At 44.0% G+C, this 14869-nt stretch overlaps 2 protein-coding genes across 3 annotated transcripts in view; one reads left to right on the top strand and one right to left on the bottom strand.

Moving 5' to 3' along the window:
• The window catches only part of TMCC2 (transmembrane and coiled-coil domain family 2), an 88436-nt gene extending 85160 nt beyond the window's left edge, over positions 1 to 3276 (bottom strand). The window contains exon 1 of the mRNA XM_056845620.1: positions 3227 to 3276. The gene's annotated coding sequence lies outside the window, so the exon portion shown is untranslated. The remainder of the gene's footprint in view (positions 1 to 3226) is intronic.
• RBBP5 (RB binding protein 5, histone lysine methyltransferase complex subunit) overlaps positions 1 to 14869 on the top strand; it is a 207557-nt gene that overhangs the window by 97474 nt on the left and 95214 nt on the right. The gene's annotated exons all lie outside the window — the stretch shown is intronic.

Raw genomic sequence — 14869 nt, 5'->3', positions numbered from 1 at the left:
CTGCAAATGTGCTTAATCCTATCAGAGGAGATGAACATTCCTTGCTGATCTCCTTAGCAGCTGTAGCAATAGGTTATACCAGTATATTCAACAGGTTATATTCAGGGCATAGATCCTACTCCTGTGTGACAAACCCAATTAAACTGGCTCAGTCACTGCAGTTTTAACAGTACAGGAGCCTCTATGATCAGAGGAACATAGGCTGGGTAATCTTCCTCTAACAAAAGGCACTTTCATCAATGAATGGGACTTTTCCGCCTTCCCTTCCTGCAGTAGTCCACTGAATTCCCTGAAATGCTGCTCTTGGGGGACAGGGGGCCCTCAGGACCAGTATAAGGAGCTAGTTGGGGTCTGCAGTAGGCAGGAATAATCAGCAAAAATCCTCTCCTTCCACTAGATCCAATCCTATGAGCAGAATTACACTGATGGGAATTGTGGTTTTCTATGAAGTATGAGATAAATTAGTGCACTGTGTTTAAATGGTACTTTTCAGGAGATACCAAGATAAAGTTAATAGAGAGTTTGGATACCAACAGGAACAAGCCATTTTGCCTGTCTTTGTTAATATATCCTTAAAACATACCCTTGCCTGGATGGCCCAGGCTAGCATGATCTCATTAGATCTCAGAAGCTAAGCAGTCAGTCCTGGTTAGTACATGGATGGGAGACCACCAAAGAATATCAGGGTCTCTATGCAGTGGAAGGCAATGGCAAACCACCTCTGTTAGTCTCTTGCCTTGAAAACCCTACTGGGTTGCCATAAGTCATCTACAACTTGACAGCACTTTACACACAAAACATGTACACCTTTCTTTTCCACTGAACAAGCCTTAGAAGTGGCTTACCATAATTAAAACCATCCAAAAAGCTGGAGCACAACTACACAAATAAGAATCCAAGAAATTATTTAAAACAGGGAAAGCAGAAAGCAGCAACAAAGTAAAGCATTTACCAAAAGCTCAGGAGAAGAGAACTTATATTTAGCTTGGCACCAAGAGGATAATAAAGACAGTGCCACACAAATGCTTCTGGGGAGGACACCACCACCGAGAAGGCCCAGTCCCTGGTTGCCACCAATGTAGGCTCTGAACATAGAGGCACCTAAAATTGGGCTTCAGAAGCAGGTCTTTAAAAGCAAGCAAGTTCCTTAGTGGCTAAGAGAATGAGCTGTGGGCCAGGAGGTCTTCAGCTCAGATCTCTGCTGTCAACTTGCTAGATGGGATCAGGCAGACTCTCTCTTTCATCCTCCACTTCTCACCTGTAACATCAGGATAATAATACTTGCCTACCTTACAGGACTATTTCAAAGATTGCAAGATAATGTATATGAAGTACTTTGAGCTCTGAAAGCACTATAGAAATCCTAAATATTATTATTATTATATTATGGGAAGAGAGAGGGCTCAAAACACTAGAAGTGCTGAAAGGAAGAAGAGGAGTCATGAATCCCTCTTAACTGAGAGAGTAGATGTGGCACTAGGAGGGGATGTTGGGCATAAAAGTAATGAGATGTGGGATTGGAGCTGAGAACAGAAGGAACAGGTACGGGGGCTATGGAAACCAGAGGGGTGTATCCAAAGATATTTCCAGGCTGGAAAGGTAAAGAAGGACCACTTTTCCAGTTTGCAATCTCCAGACCCAAAGAAACTGCAGAGTCCCTAAGTGATTTGAAAAGAGAATGTGTACTTTTTTCATGAAGAATAGCAAACACAGTCATGGCAATACCTGTTTATTCTCCATGCTGTTTTGGTGGAATTGTTTCCATCAGTGCAACACCAAGAGTCACCAACTCAGATCACTGACAACTATGAACACAGAGTAAGAGACAACGTGCATCCGTTCTTTCCAAATGAACCCACAGAAATTACTAGCCCATAATAATCTTTGCTAACTGTCTGGCCCACACACACCTCTGACCACCATCTGTGGCACACCAATTGCCTGAATGAGAAACAAACAGGGCTGCAAAAAGAAACACTTTCTTTCCATTTACAGAAGTTGTACTGTATGTGCTGAGAGGCACATTGAGTAGGTCTCCGGAGAAGTGATACATACATTTTCTAAATAAATAAAGGTTTTCTGCGTCATGGCGAGCTTGTAGTTGCCATAGGTGACTAGATTAATGATTTATTCACAAGTCTACAATAACATTACAGTCTTGACTAACAACTAGCATTCTCTTTCTATACATTTCAAACCACTTTACCAAGGAAATTAATACAATTCACCTAATTTTTTTTACAGAAGTAAAAGGACTCCCTACAGAATAAGAAGTTAGTGAGGACCATTGCTGGCATGTCACCATAATTTATTTGTGACATTTATACTTGAGAATAAAGTCCTGTTTGGTTTAGACTTCTTTGGGTAAAACACATACAGCCACATGCATGGGCTGGAAAGTAAAGGAAGCATCAAATCAAGCCATGCAATGGGTGGGGGGAAATCACCCCACCAGCTCATTCTGATTCAGAATCCTAGCTGTGACAACGTCCATTGTTAAAGGCTTTAGAAGAGCTAAGATACAGAGCAACTACAATAGACTGGACCATCTCCTGATTTTCACCTCCAGCTCCTATCACACTCTGGATGAAGCTGCATTCCTGGATGGCCTTGGCCAATAATTATTTACTTCATTTCTAGCCCACCGTTCTTACTGAGACCCATGGAGCTGTTGTGAAATCGGCCCAGTTCTTCACTAAACCCAGTCATGGCACGTAGCAAGGCATAAGTTTCCACACAGAGCAAGAAAGAGTCAGCCACGGTTCTCAAGGATGGAGCGCAAGACAGAACGTGGGCTCTGCTAAGGTGGCCAGCTCGCCACTCAATATATTCATAGTCAACACCCTTATGTCAGGCTATTTTAAAAAAATCCGCGAATCTGATCAAATCAGGACCCGCAAACGTGACTTTCTTCAGCAGCGCTGGGATCCACTTCTATCTGCACGAAGCAGTAAGATGAAGCTGGAGCAGCACTGTTCAATGTGAGAATGCACAAGCGCACAAAAACTTAAAACACCAAGAACTCCTCTGGCAAGTTCGAAATGGCAACTATCCGGTTGCCTGCTTTTGTTCTGGGGCGAGCAGCCGACGGCAAAAGCTGCAAAATCCTCGCCGTTGCGAATAACTGGAGCCTTTTCTTTTTTAGGGGCTGGCCTTTCTGGGGTGGCGCTGGACAGCAGCCCCGAAAGCCTGCCTCATGCTGCGAAGCCCCAGCTTGGCCACTTACCTTTAAATCAGGAGGCTTGCCCCGAGCAGGCGGCTGCGGAGCAGGGCTGGGCGTCGAGACCCCCGGATCCGCGGCGGCAGCTGAATCGCCAGGCTTGGCCTCCGTGGCAGCCAGGATGGGAACATCTTCAGCCCCGGCGGAGTCTTCCTCCGGCTGCTGCAGCTCGTCCGACTTGCACCTCTTCATGCCTGGGGAGAGGGGGGCTCCGGCTCCTCCTCGCGGGGACCGCAGAGGGAACCCCCGGGAGAAAAGACCAGGGGGGGAGGAGCGGAGCGGCGGGATCACCTGCGAAGGCAGAAGTCCCTTTCACCTGTGAGAGGCAGGCAGCCAGGCCAGAGGGAGGAGCTGGCGAGAAGGAGCCTCCATCCCACTCGCCGCGTCGGGCAGCGGCCGGGCTGGGAGCCCAAACTTCGGCAGGCGAGTTGCAACGGCAGCGGCCAAGGGGCACGGGCGGGGTGCCGGGGCAAACGGCATGCAGCCGAGGATGCCCTTTCCCCGCTCCTCACTGTGCAAGCCAGCAAAGCCGGGACCCAGCCGCCTCGCGCAGCTGCACCTTCCCTTCCAACGGGTGCATTTCTCCCCCCCCCGCACCCCCCCCCCCAATATTGCGTGGCCAAGCTGGCCCCTGCCCGCTTTCCGCCGCTCCGACCGAGGCTCAAGAGCAAATCCCTCAGCCTAACCCTCACCCACCCACCCACAGACCGACCTACCCGGCCGGCTCGCTGGTCTGACGGACGGCCGCCGCGAGCCAACCGGAGCCCGGGCCTGATCTGGAGAGCGGCGGGAGGGCGTGGCCGCGCGCCTCCGCCAGGCTTGGTTGGCCCGCGGCGCCCGGCCTCCCCGCCTCGCGCGCCGCCCGCCTCCCGGGAGCTGTCAATAGGGGGATGGTGCTGCACCGTGCTGCGGATGGGCAATGCGGGCGGCGGCGCCTCGCCTCGGGGCGTGGAGGAGGAGGAGGAGGAGGGGGGGGCGCGTTTGGTCGGACCCCCCCCCCACCAGGCCCTGCCTTGGAGAGGCGGCTCGGGATCTCGGTGTTGCATCCCGGGCAGAAGAGTCGCCGCCTCTCCCGTTTGCCACGGGGACTCCTCCCACCCTGGGCCGGCTTCGCCTTGAACGTGTTCGCCCTGGCTGGGCGTCGCGGCTTCATCGACTTGATCGCCCCAAGGGGGGGGGGGAGAGAGAAATACATGTTTCTGTGCATTTCAGTTCTGCACAGATCGTTGGACGGCTCATCCTTTTTTAAATAATTATTTTATTTTTCTTGTAAGGGTGCAGAAAGAAAATTCGGGGGAAAGAGGGGGAAAGAATAACAACATTAGATCTCTGTGTCCTTGTGGTTTACAACATTACATACAGGCATCCTACATCTGCCCCAAGAAGACATTACTTTGTCGTTTTTGAGTTCTCCATCGCATCCTCTATTAGTCATTATACAATTGTACTCTGAATATTTCTTCTGTCTATATTCAGTTCTAAACATTGTCCTTTTCAGTTTGTCAACTTAAGTCTCTTTAAAGACCAAAGAATAAGGCTACTGAAGCCTTGTTTTTATGTGATAATGTTTGTTATTTGTTTTTTCCCCTAGCAGGAGAGTCTGTAAAACTTGCTGGAGAGCTTTACACAAGCCGGCATTTCAATCTCTTCGCCTTCCTTTTCTCTGTTGTACTACTACAACATGTCAATATTGACCTTACCTTAGCCAGAAATGTGCAGGGCGCTGAAGGCTACACAGCAACGACCTAGGCCTGCCCAAAATCACACACAATATTTGGTCTTTTAAAACCTTATGAATCTACACATCGTTTCTCTAGCCTGTCCTTCCTTTACGCTATTCAGGACAGGACACATATGCCTTTCCTGTTTCATCTGAACATCAAGGCAGCCGGGTAGGTGAGACAATTAAACCAACAATGATTGATTGGGCTCAAAATGTGGGACATGATATTGCTTTAAATAAATGGGAAAGACTATGGTCAAAAGACCTGAAAGGAATAAATGCCCAGTCAGTTCGAGAAAACATCTACAAAATGATGTATAGATGGCATTTAACACCCAAGAAAATTGTAAAGATTTACAAAATGACGTCCCCTAAATGTTGGAAATGTAATAAGGAAGTTGGTTCCTTTTACCATATGTGGTGGACCTGTGACAAAGCTAAAGATTTTTGGGATATGATTTACAATGAACTAAGACTGATACTACAAAAAAATATACCCAAAATACCAGAAATGATGCTATTAAGTATGATACCTGATGACTTGTCAATGCAAAGAAATTTCTTGATTTATGCTACAACAGCTGCAAGACTGCTTTATGCAGCAAAATGGAAAGGGGCAGATATTCCTGGGGAAAAAGACTGGATTATGAAAATGTTTGAACTGGTGGAAATGGCAAAACTTACAGCTACTTTAAACCAAAAAGACAATGCTCAATTTATGGGGGAATGGGAGGCTTGGATGAAATATTGTGAACATGAATTAAAACTGGGAAAAATGCAAGCATATTTTTCAATCTGATCTAGATGACACTTTTAATATTAAGAGTTATAACCATTTATATTAATAGAGTATGTTATATGAAAGTTAAATGAATTTTAAATGGGTTTAAGAACAATTAAGATCAGAACATATCACGTTGGGATAACAATACTTTATTAAGAGGCGGATAGAGGTGGTGGGGAAGTCTGAGAAATTTCCCTTGTTTTTTCTTTTTCTGTGTAATGTTTATATGTTCTTGATTGTTATGGAAAATTTCTATTATAAAAACCAATAAAATTTATATATATATATATTAAAAAAAAAGGCAGCCGGGTAGGTGAGGTTGACAGGTGATGACTGGTCTGAAATTACCCAGTGAGTTTCATGGCTGAGCAGTGTTTGTGAAGAAATGCCATAGTAAAAAGCTTACATGTATCTGCAAGCAAAATTTAATGCCATACAAACCGTGACCTGTGTTGATTTTTCTGTACTGTTCATTGCAACCCTACACAACTCCTTGAGTTAGCAGCTCAGTTTCCATCAAGGCAAAGGGAAGCAATTTAGACCAGTCACAAACTCTCAGCGTACAATACCTGAGCTAGGGTTGCCAACCACTAGGTTGGGCCTGGAGATCTTCCGGAATTACAACTGATATCCAGACTACAAAGATCAGTTCTCCTGGAGAAAATGGCTGCCTTGGAGGGTGGGCTCTATGGCAATATACCCTGCTGAGCTCTAAGTCCCACCCTCCCCAGGCTCCATCCCAAAAATCTCCAGGAATTTCTAACCCAGAGTTGGTAACCTTAACTACCTCACAGGGATGTTGTGAAGATAACACAGAGGAGAGAAGAATGGTATAAGCAGCTTTGGGTCTCCATTGGGGAGAAAAGCTGAATATAAATGAAGTAATAAATAAAGAAATAATAGTGATTTGTAGTTTGAGGATCTCAGTCTTGCAATGTAACCTTATGAGGCACTGTACAGGGAGGGAATTATGAAGGGACCTAACAGTTGCTGTTCGCTTGGAGTGTTGCTACCGATCATGGTGTTTGCACAGGTGAAAGGAGCTGCCCAGGACACCAACATTGTACAGTGTAGTTCAGCACTGCTGCTATGCTTATAACAATAATTATAACCAGGCATGATGAACTGGCATTGTGCAAAGCTATTGCCTTTTTTGACCACCACAGAACTAAGTGCATTGGAATAACATTATACAGATAATATTTGGAAGGAAACATTGTGGAGGACATAGCAGGATGGACTGATTTATTATGGATTTTTAAGTTTTTCAAGGCTGCTTACAACCAGTTTCAATTCAAACAACAAACAAAAAAATAAACCAATAATAAAATTCCCTGACCTCAAATAACACATGGTACCTTTGTATTCTCTAGCAAGGGAAATCATTCTGACTGCCTCTGCTGCTATCCATAGATACCACACAGGTAGGCTGTCTGATCAACAAACCAGTCATTCAGGTGAGGTTTGTATTGTTACAGCCCCTAGGAAAACAGAGTATAATAGTTTCAGAAGGTCATAACCAGTTTTAATTTTTAAAAAGTGTTAGATAACTGAGGGCCTAACTAAACATTACTCTTTTCCTGGGTATGTTCCTGGGTAAGGTTGACAGATGTGGCTTGAGAGCTTTTTGTTCCCCCAGAGTACTCAGGCCCAATTCACACCAGGACAATGGTGTGTGGACCGAAGGGCATTTTCATGGTTTGAAACACCCAGGTGAGGAAAGCAGCAAGAGGGGAAGGTCTAAACCACCTTTCCTGGGATTATGGAACTCATAGACCACATCTGTTTATCTCACCAATGGATGTGAAAGGGAAAGGAGTAATATGAAGTTAAGTCCTGAGTCTCTGAGGTCCCAGTTCTAGAACATGCATATTCCTGTTTGATGTCACTTTGCCATACTGGTCCCCGGTGGACCAATCCCAAAAGTCCAGTACAAAAACCACTTAGCCATAAAGTCCCTGGGACCAATTTAATTGTTCTATCGATTACAAACAATTTAGGGGATTCAGCATGCTAGTAGAACCAAATCTGGCAAAGGGCTTCAAAGCTTCACAGCATATTCACCTTACTTTTTTAAACTTCTGCTTTCCACTGCAAAAGAACTCCTTATTGAAAATTTCAACACTGTTGGCTGCAGAAACTGGTCCAATAATGTGTGTGTTAAGTTCTATCATGTCACTTCTGACTAATGGTGACCCTATGAATTAATGTCCTCCCAAACATCCTGTCGTTAACAGCCTTGTTCAAGTCTTGCAAACTGAAGGCTGTGGCTTTCTTCATTGAGTCAATCCATCTCATGTTGGGTCTTCCTCTTTTCCTGATGCTTTCAACTTTTCCTAAAATTATTGTCTTTTCCAGTTAACTCTTGTCTCCTCATAACGTGACCAAAGTAGGATAACATCCGTTTAATCATTTTAGCTTTTAGGGAGAGTTCAGGCTTGATTTGATCTATAACCTGTTTTTTTGGCAGTCCATGGTATCTGTAACACTCTCCTCCAACACCACATTTCAAAGGAATCAACTTTCTTCCTGTCAGCTTTCTTCATTGTCCCACTTTCGCACCCATACTATAGCATGAATTAACTTGATCTTTGTCACCAGAGACACACCCTTACATTTAAGAATCTTTTCAAGCTCCTTCATGGCTGCCCTTTCCAGTCTCAACCTCCTTCTGATTTCTTGGTTGCGGTCTCCCTTTTGGTTGATGATGGAGGCAAGGAATAGAAAATCTTGAACAATTTCAATTTCTTCATCATCAACCTTAAACTTGTGTAATTCCCAGTAGTAATTGGTTTTGTTTTCATTATGATCAGCTGTAATCCTGCTTTGGCACTTTCTGCTTTAACCTTCAGTAGTAGTCCTTTCAAGTCTTCCTTGTTTTCTGGCAGTAATGTGGTATCATCTGCATATCTCAGATTGTTAATGTTTCTTCCACCAATTTGAACTCCACCTTCATCTAAATCTAATCCAGCTTTCCTTATGATAAATTCTGCGTATAGAATGAACAGATAGGGAGATAAAATACACCCCTGTCTGACTGACACCTTTGCCAATTGGAAACCATCCTTTTCTTTATATTATGTCCTAACAGTAGCCTCTTGTCCAGAGTACAGGTTGCACATCAAAACAATCAGATGCTGTGGCACACCCATTTCTTTTAAAATAAACCATAGCTTTTCATGATCCACACAGTCAAAGGCTCTGATGTAATCTGAAATTCTCTTGTATTCTCTAGTAACGATCATAAAATTTGCAATATGATCTCTAGTGCCTCTTTCTTTTCTGAATCCAGTTTGAACATCTGGAATTTCTCATTCCATATATGGTAACAGTCTTTGTTGTAAGATTTTGAGCACCACTTTACTTGCTTGAGTAATGTGATGGTCCAATAGCTGCTGCAGTCTTTGACATCTCCTTTTTTTTGGAATTGGAATGTAGCGTTTCCAGTCTGTGGGGCTTGTTTTGTTTTCCATATTTGTTGGTGTATGAACTCCATTTCTGTGGCTTGGAATAGTTCTATTGATATCTCATCTACTCCTGGTGATTTGTTTCTCCCAATTGCTCTCAGTGCAGCTTTCACTTCACTTTCTAAAATGGTAGGTTCTTCTTCAAAAGATTCTTCTTAGAAGGAATCTGTCATACTTTCATCTCTTCAGTTCTTCAGTATATTGTTCCCATGTTTTCTTTATTTTGTCCTGTTCAGTTAATGTATTTCTGTGTTGATCTTTCAGCATGCCTAGCCTTTCTTTAAATTTCCTTTTGATTTCTTGGATCTTGTGGAACAGATCTCGTTTTTCCTTTTTTGTTATTCTTTGCTATTTCTTTACAGTGGTTAATAGTTCTCTTTGTCTCTATGTGCCAGTTGCTGGAACACTGCATTTAGACTATTTATTTTGTTTCTGTCTCCTTTTACTTTTGCGTCTCGTCTATCTTTAGCTATTTTAAGAGATTCATCAGTCATCCACTGGGGCTTTTCATTTCTTTGGACTACAGGAATAGCCTTGCACATTCTTCTTTGTTAATATCTTTGGTTTCAGCCATAGTTCATGTGGTTAAAGTTCACTCTAACCTAGTAATGAAAATCTGGTCTTTAAACTCTTCGTGGATGTTGCTTAGATAGTATTTTGGCACTATGAATGTTTTGCTGTTTTTCTTCAGCTTTATTCTAATTTTTGACATTAACAATACACGGTCTATACCACAATTGGCTCCTCGTCTTGTTTTAGCAAAGAAAATATAGCTTCTCCATCTTCTGTTTCCAATTATGTAATCCATTTGATATCTATATTGACCATTGCTGATTTCCACATATATAATTGTCTGTTCATTGCCTGAAACGTGTTCACAATGAACAAATTGTTGTGTTCTATGAGTTCCTCTCCATCTTCATTTTATGCTCCTAGGCCAAATCTTCCAACAATATTTGTTTCCTACTTTTGCATTCCAGTCACCTATGATTATCAGCACATCTTGTTTAGGTGTGTGATCAATTTCTTCCTGAACACTTTGATAAAAGCTTTCAATTTCTTCCTCATCAGCATCTGTAGTTTAGCTGTAAACTTGAATGATGGTTATGTTGATAGACTTTCCATGAAGTCTGATTGATATTATTGGGTCAGATTTTCCATTATAGCCCCTGACTGCCTGTGCGACAACGCTGTTTGTTCTGTGTTTGTCATTTCCCAAGTAAAACACTTTGTAATTTTCTGACTGAAAATATCCTAATCCACTCCATTAGGTATCACATTACTTGCATTTGCACTTTTATCTAATTTTACTGTAATTTAATTTCAAGAACACTTTTTCAGAAGAATATAACTGAGTGATGATGTGTCATAAGTAGCTTATGAAGATGGGCCTGCAAATCATATTAGGTGAAAATATGATCCTACTATAACAAGCAATGAACATAGTGAAATTGCCTAATACATACATTGGTTGGTCAAGCACCTTGAGTACTTTCAAGATAATTATCAGCTAGCACAATCCACTTTTGCACCCAAACGTTTCTGAGCCAAATCCTAAAATTTTATCCTGGAGCTTAAAATCCTAAATTTATCCTGGAGCCCCAGCCCTTTTGGCAGAAACATATTCAGAAGAAAACTAATCAAGAATTTAATATCATAATCCTGTGGCCATAATGATGAAAATGAGACTTGATGGCTACATAAGCTTCTCTTGTCTTAATTTAAAGTGCTTTCTGTTTCTGAGAGATGTGGGATAATGTCAGTACAGAGCAGATGTGTTGCAGTAGGTGGTCTCAATGCTCGGACTATTTCTGTAATGTTATTTTTACATTGCTCTGATATCGTTTTATAAGCATTTTAATTAGTCTGTGTGACAGCCTTAATGTGCCTGCTGCATTATTCTCTTTTAAATGCAAGGCATTAAGACAGCAGGACATTTTGTCAGGTTGCCAAAGATAATCTTAAATGAAAAGGCCTAGGGTACTTTCATTCCATTATACTGGACACAAACATTTCAACTTGGAGCTGTTTTGAACTGATTTGAATACATATGGAAAACCCAAAGGCAAACATGGATAATATTGTCTGAGTTTTATGGAATGGCTGGTCACACCCAGATCCATTTGCACACACCCATGTTTCTTAAAGCGTAAAATTAACCCACCAAGCTTCATTCACGATGGGTGATTATTACCTATACTTATAATTTATGATTTACAGTGCAATCTTAAACAGAGTAAAATCCTTCAAAATTGACTGATGTCAATGGGCTTACAGGTTGTAATTCTGTTTAGGATTCCACATATATATTTTACAGGCATAAAATAGGCAAACCAAGGCATGAAATCCTTACAGTTTGTAGATTACAGTGAAAAGAAACCAACTAATGGCTGCCTTGAAAAACCCACAGTATAAGTATGGAGAAACAGATGAAAGGTTTTAACAGAGTTAAAAGTAGTTTCAAATATTTCACTTCCCATAATAACTTCCCATAATTTTAATTAATTATAACACAATTTCCCCATAGTAACTTCCCATAATTTCACTTCCCATAGTAACTGTTGTAGCTCTTCCTTATATTCTTAGTCTTCCACAGCAAAGATCTTTGTTTCTTTTATCACAATATTGATTATGGTAACAGATTTTGCAGGAGTTTGAAACAATAAACTCCTTCAAATCCAGTTTATTAGAAGCAACTGGACTGAATAGCCATAGCAAATATGCTTTTAAACTGCTCTCAGTTCTCTGGAAAAAACAACCCTGTCTCTAGCCTAAATGATCATCTAGGTCGGTGGCACTCATAGAGACCCACATTTGCAATTGCCTCCATCCAAAAGAACCACATGGCTACTGTATGCCCTGTACATCACCCCACTGAACACATACCTGCAATGATATATTACTATTAATATTGTTTGTAACTATAATTTTTAATATTACTGGAGTACCTCTGCACCTGTAGGGTTGTCTCTTCCCATCACTGTCCAACCTTATCCAGTCCCTTTGTATCTAGAGGGAGGGGAAGGGATATCCTCTCTGCCTTTCTGCTGTCTCTTCAGCACGAGGCACAGCAAGTCAGGTGAGAGACAGATTGACAGGGTGCACAAGGGAGGACCAGCTGGCAGTGAAGGAATTGGAGTAAAACCATCACATCTGCACTTTGGCCAGGTTGCTTTTTTTTCTTGGGTGCTGGGGTCTTCTCTGCAGTCAGCTTGCTCTCCTCCCAACAGTTGCCCCAGAGCTGGGATGAGAGCATAGAAGCTACAAAAAAGGGTGTTTGTGTGTGTGTTTTCAGAGGACAGGCTCCATATCTGGAATGAGGCCCAGGGAGACCCACAGCTTACCCAATCCCCAGTCCCTCCAGCACCAGCTATTTTAAGGTGGGAAACACCTGCCAAACACCCTACTAGCCAATAACCTTGTTCAGTTTTCTAGAACATGGGAAAAGGATCATGATGGGTAGCCATGCTAGTCTGTCACTAGCAGTAGAAAAGAGTAGGAGTCCAGTAGGAGTCCAGGGAAAAGTTATAGGTAGCATGTCAAAGAGCCACATGTGCCTTGCAAGCCCCTGAGTGAGTAGCAGAGATCTATGTAGAATGTCATTGGACTTCTGTTTGTCTATGTAGAAAGGGTGGTGGTTGTGTTCCTGATTTAATTTTTTTTAAATGGACCATGAAAAGCTGTCTTTCCTCATATCCCTACTGTCATATACTTGACTCTTGTCACTCAACAAAACACCCCCCGTTAATGATTTGCCCTAGCAATCAAATCGTCCTTCTTCTCTTAGTTGAATACACCAGTTTTCCAAAGATTTTAAATAAAAGCAAGAAAACAAAACACCCCAATCTAAATTATGATTTTGTTATGGTTTTGTTAAATGTGTTTTATACTACAAACCTGGGAGCTGTCATTTTTGTTCCAGATATGCCCAAAATACCATATTTGGCAGCACTTCATTTATACCACAATGTCCTGCCTTTTTTTGCAGCAGCAATATGAAGAGAACACTGACCACAATTCAACGGAGATTTCAGCACATTTACCGTATATACCCGTGTATAAGCCGACCCGTGTATAAGCCGAGGTGCCTAATTTCTCCCCAAAAATGGGGAAAAATTAGGCACCCGCGTATAAGCCGAGGGTCGGCTTATAACCCCTCCCCCCCCTGCAGGCTTGCCTGGGCTCCAGGCGCAGGAGCAAGCGGCGCGTTCCTGGCGGCGGCGGCAGCACGACCGGGCGAGGGCCGGGGCAGCCTCCCTGGAGCTGAAGAAGGCCGCCCCAGGCCGCTCCCGGCCGCCAGAAGCGGCGGCGCGGCCGGGCGAGGGCCGGGGCCGCCGCCCCAGGCTGCTCTCGGCTGCCAGAAGCGGCGGCGCGGCCGGGCGAGGGCCGGGGCCGCCGCCCCAGGCCGCTCTCGGCCGCCAGAAGCGGCGGCGCGGCCGGGCAGGGGCCGGGGCCACCGCCCCAGGCTGCCAGAAGCGGCGGCGCGGCCGGGCGAGGGCCGGGGCAGCCTCCCTGCAGTTGCAGGAGGCCGCCCCAGGCCGCTCTTGGAAGCAGGAAGCGACGTGGGCCCGGCGGCGGCGGCAGTAAGTTCCCCCCTCCCTCCTCCTCCCTCCTCCCCCCTCCCCTCCCGTATTGACCCGCGTATAAGCCGAGTTCGGCTTTTTCAGCCCTTTCTTGGGGCTGAAAAACTCGGCTTATACGCGAGTATATACGGTAAGCTCATTGCAATCAATGGGCTTAATAATGCTTACTTTGGTTGGATGCATAGCGCAATTCTGACAGCTTGCTGGCCGCAGCATATCTACACCATGGAACAGGCCCCAGTGGTCTAACCCCAGCAACACCCACCGATTAGCCAGTGGGATCCTGGTGACATAACGTCCCTGTTAGAAGTAGATACAGATGTAGCCAAATCAGTGCACAACAGGGTACTCCAGCAAAGATTGCCAAGTCTCCCACCACTGTGTGAGATCTCCCTCTTTTCCCTCCACAACTCCTTTAAATTGCTGGGGTTGTGCATGGAGTTACTTCCAGTGAAAACCGGGGAAAGTGACATCATGTCACTTTTGGAATTGCCAAAAACTCTACAGAGCACCTCCAGTGCTCTATACAGCACCTCTAGTGAAGGCTTTCCTAACTGCTTCACAGCTCACCAGGGAAGGGCAACTGCTTTTAAAACAGGCGCAATGGATGTGAGCTGCTGGGGAGGGGGGATGCGAGAAAAAAGGCAAAGTCCACCTTTTGCCTTGGCAACAGGCTGATTGACAGCAACCACAAGGCAGGCTAAAGTGATGTCTTGTTTGGTTCTAGGTGGCATATTAATTTTATAACATTGCCCTACCTTCTGCTGTTTTAGATGGACGGTTTCAGCAACTGCCTATGGAGCAATGGTGTTGCCCCTGTTCAGCCAATGCAGCCGAATCAATCACACATATAGTGCTGCACTATGAATTCTATGATGAAATCAGTACAAATACTATTTCCCCTCTGCTTTCTCGTTTTAAGCATCTGAATTCTTTTCTGGGGTGTACAAAGTTAGCCCTGGTCAAACTATTGCTTGAGGATAGGGAGGCTGCCGTATCCCATGCAATGGCAAAATTCTGTTTTTTAGCCATTAAGAAGAGAAACACACTCACAGGTAAGGAGGTGGATTAATGGTCTTATTTACACAGTAC

This window comes from Euleptes europaea, chromosome 2, assembly GCF_029931775.1.
Source record: "Euleptes europaea isolate rEulEur1 chromosome 2, rEulEur1.hap1, whole genome shotgun sequence".
Lineage (NCBI taxonomy): Eukaryota > Metazoa > Chordata > Lepidosauria > Squamata > Sphaerodactylidae > Euleptes > Euleptes europaea.
The sequence above is the reverse complement of the archived record's forward strand: the minus strand, read 5'-3'. Positions and strand labels throughout refer to the sequence as shown.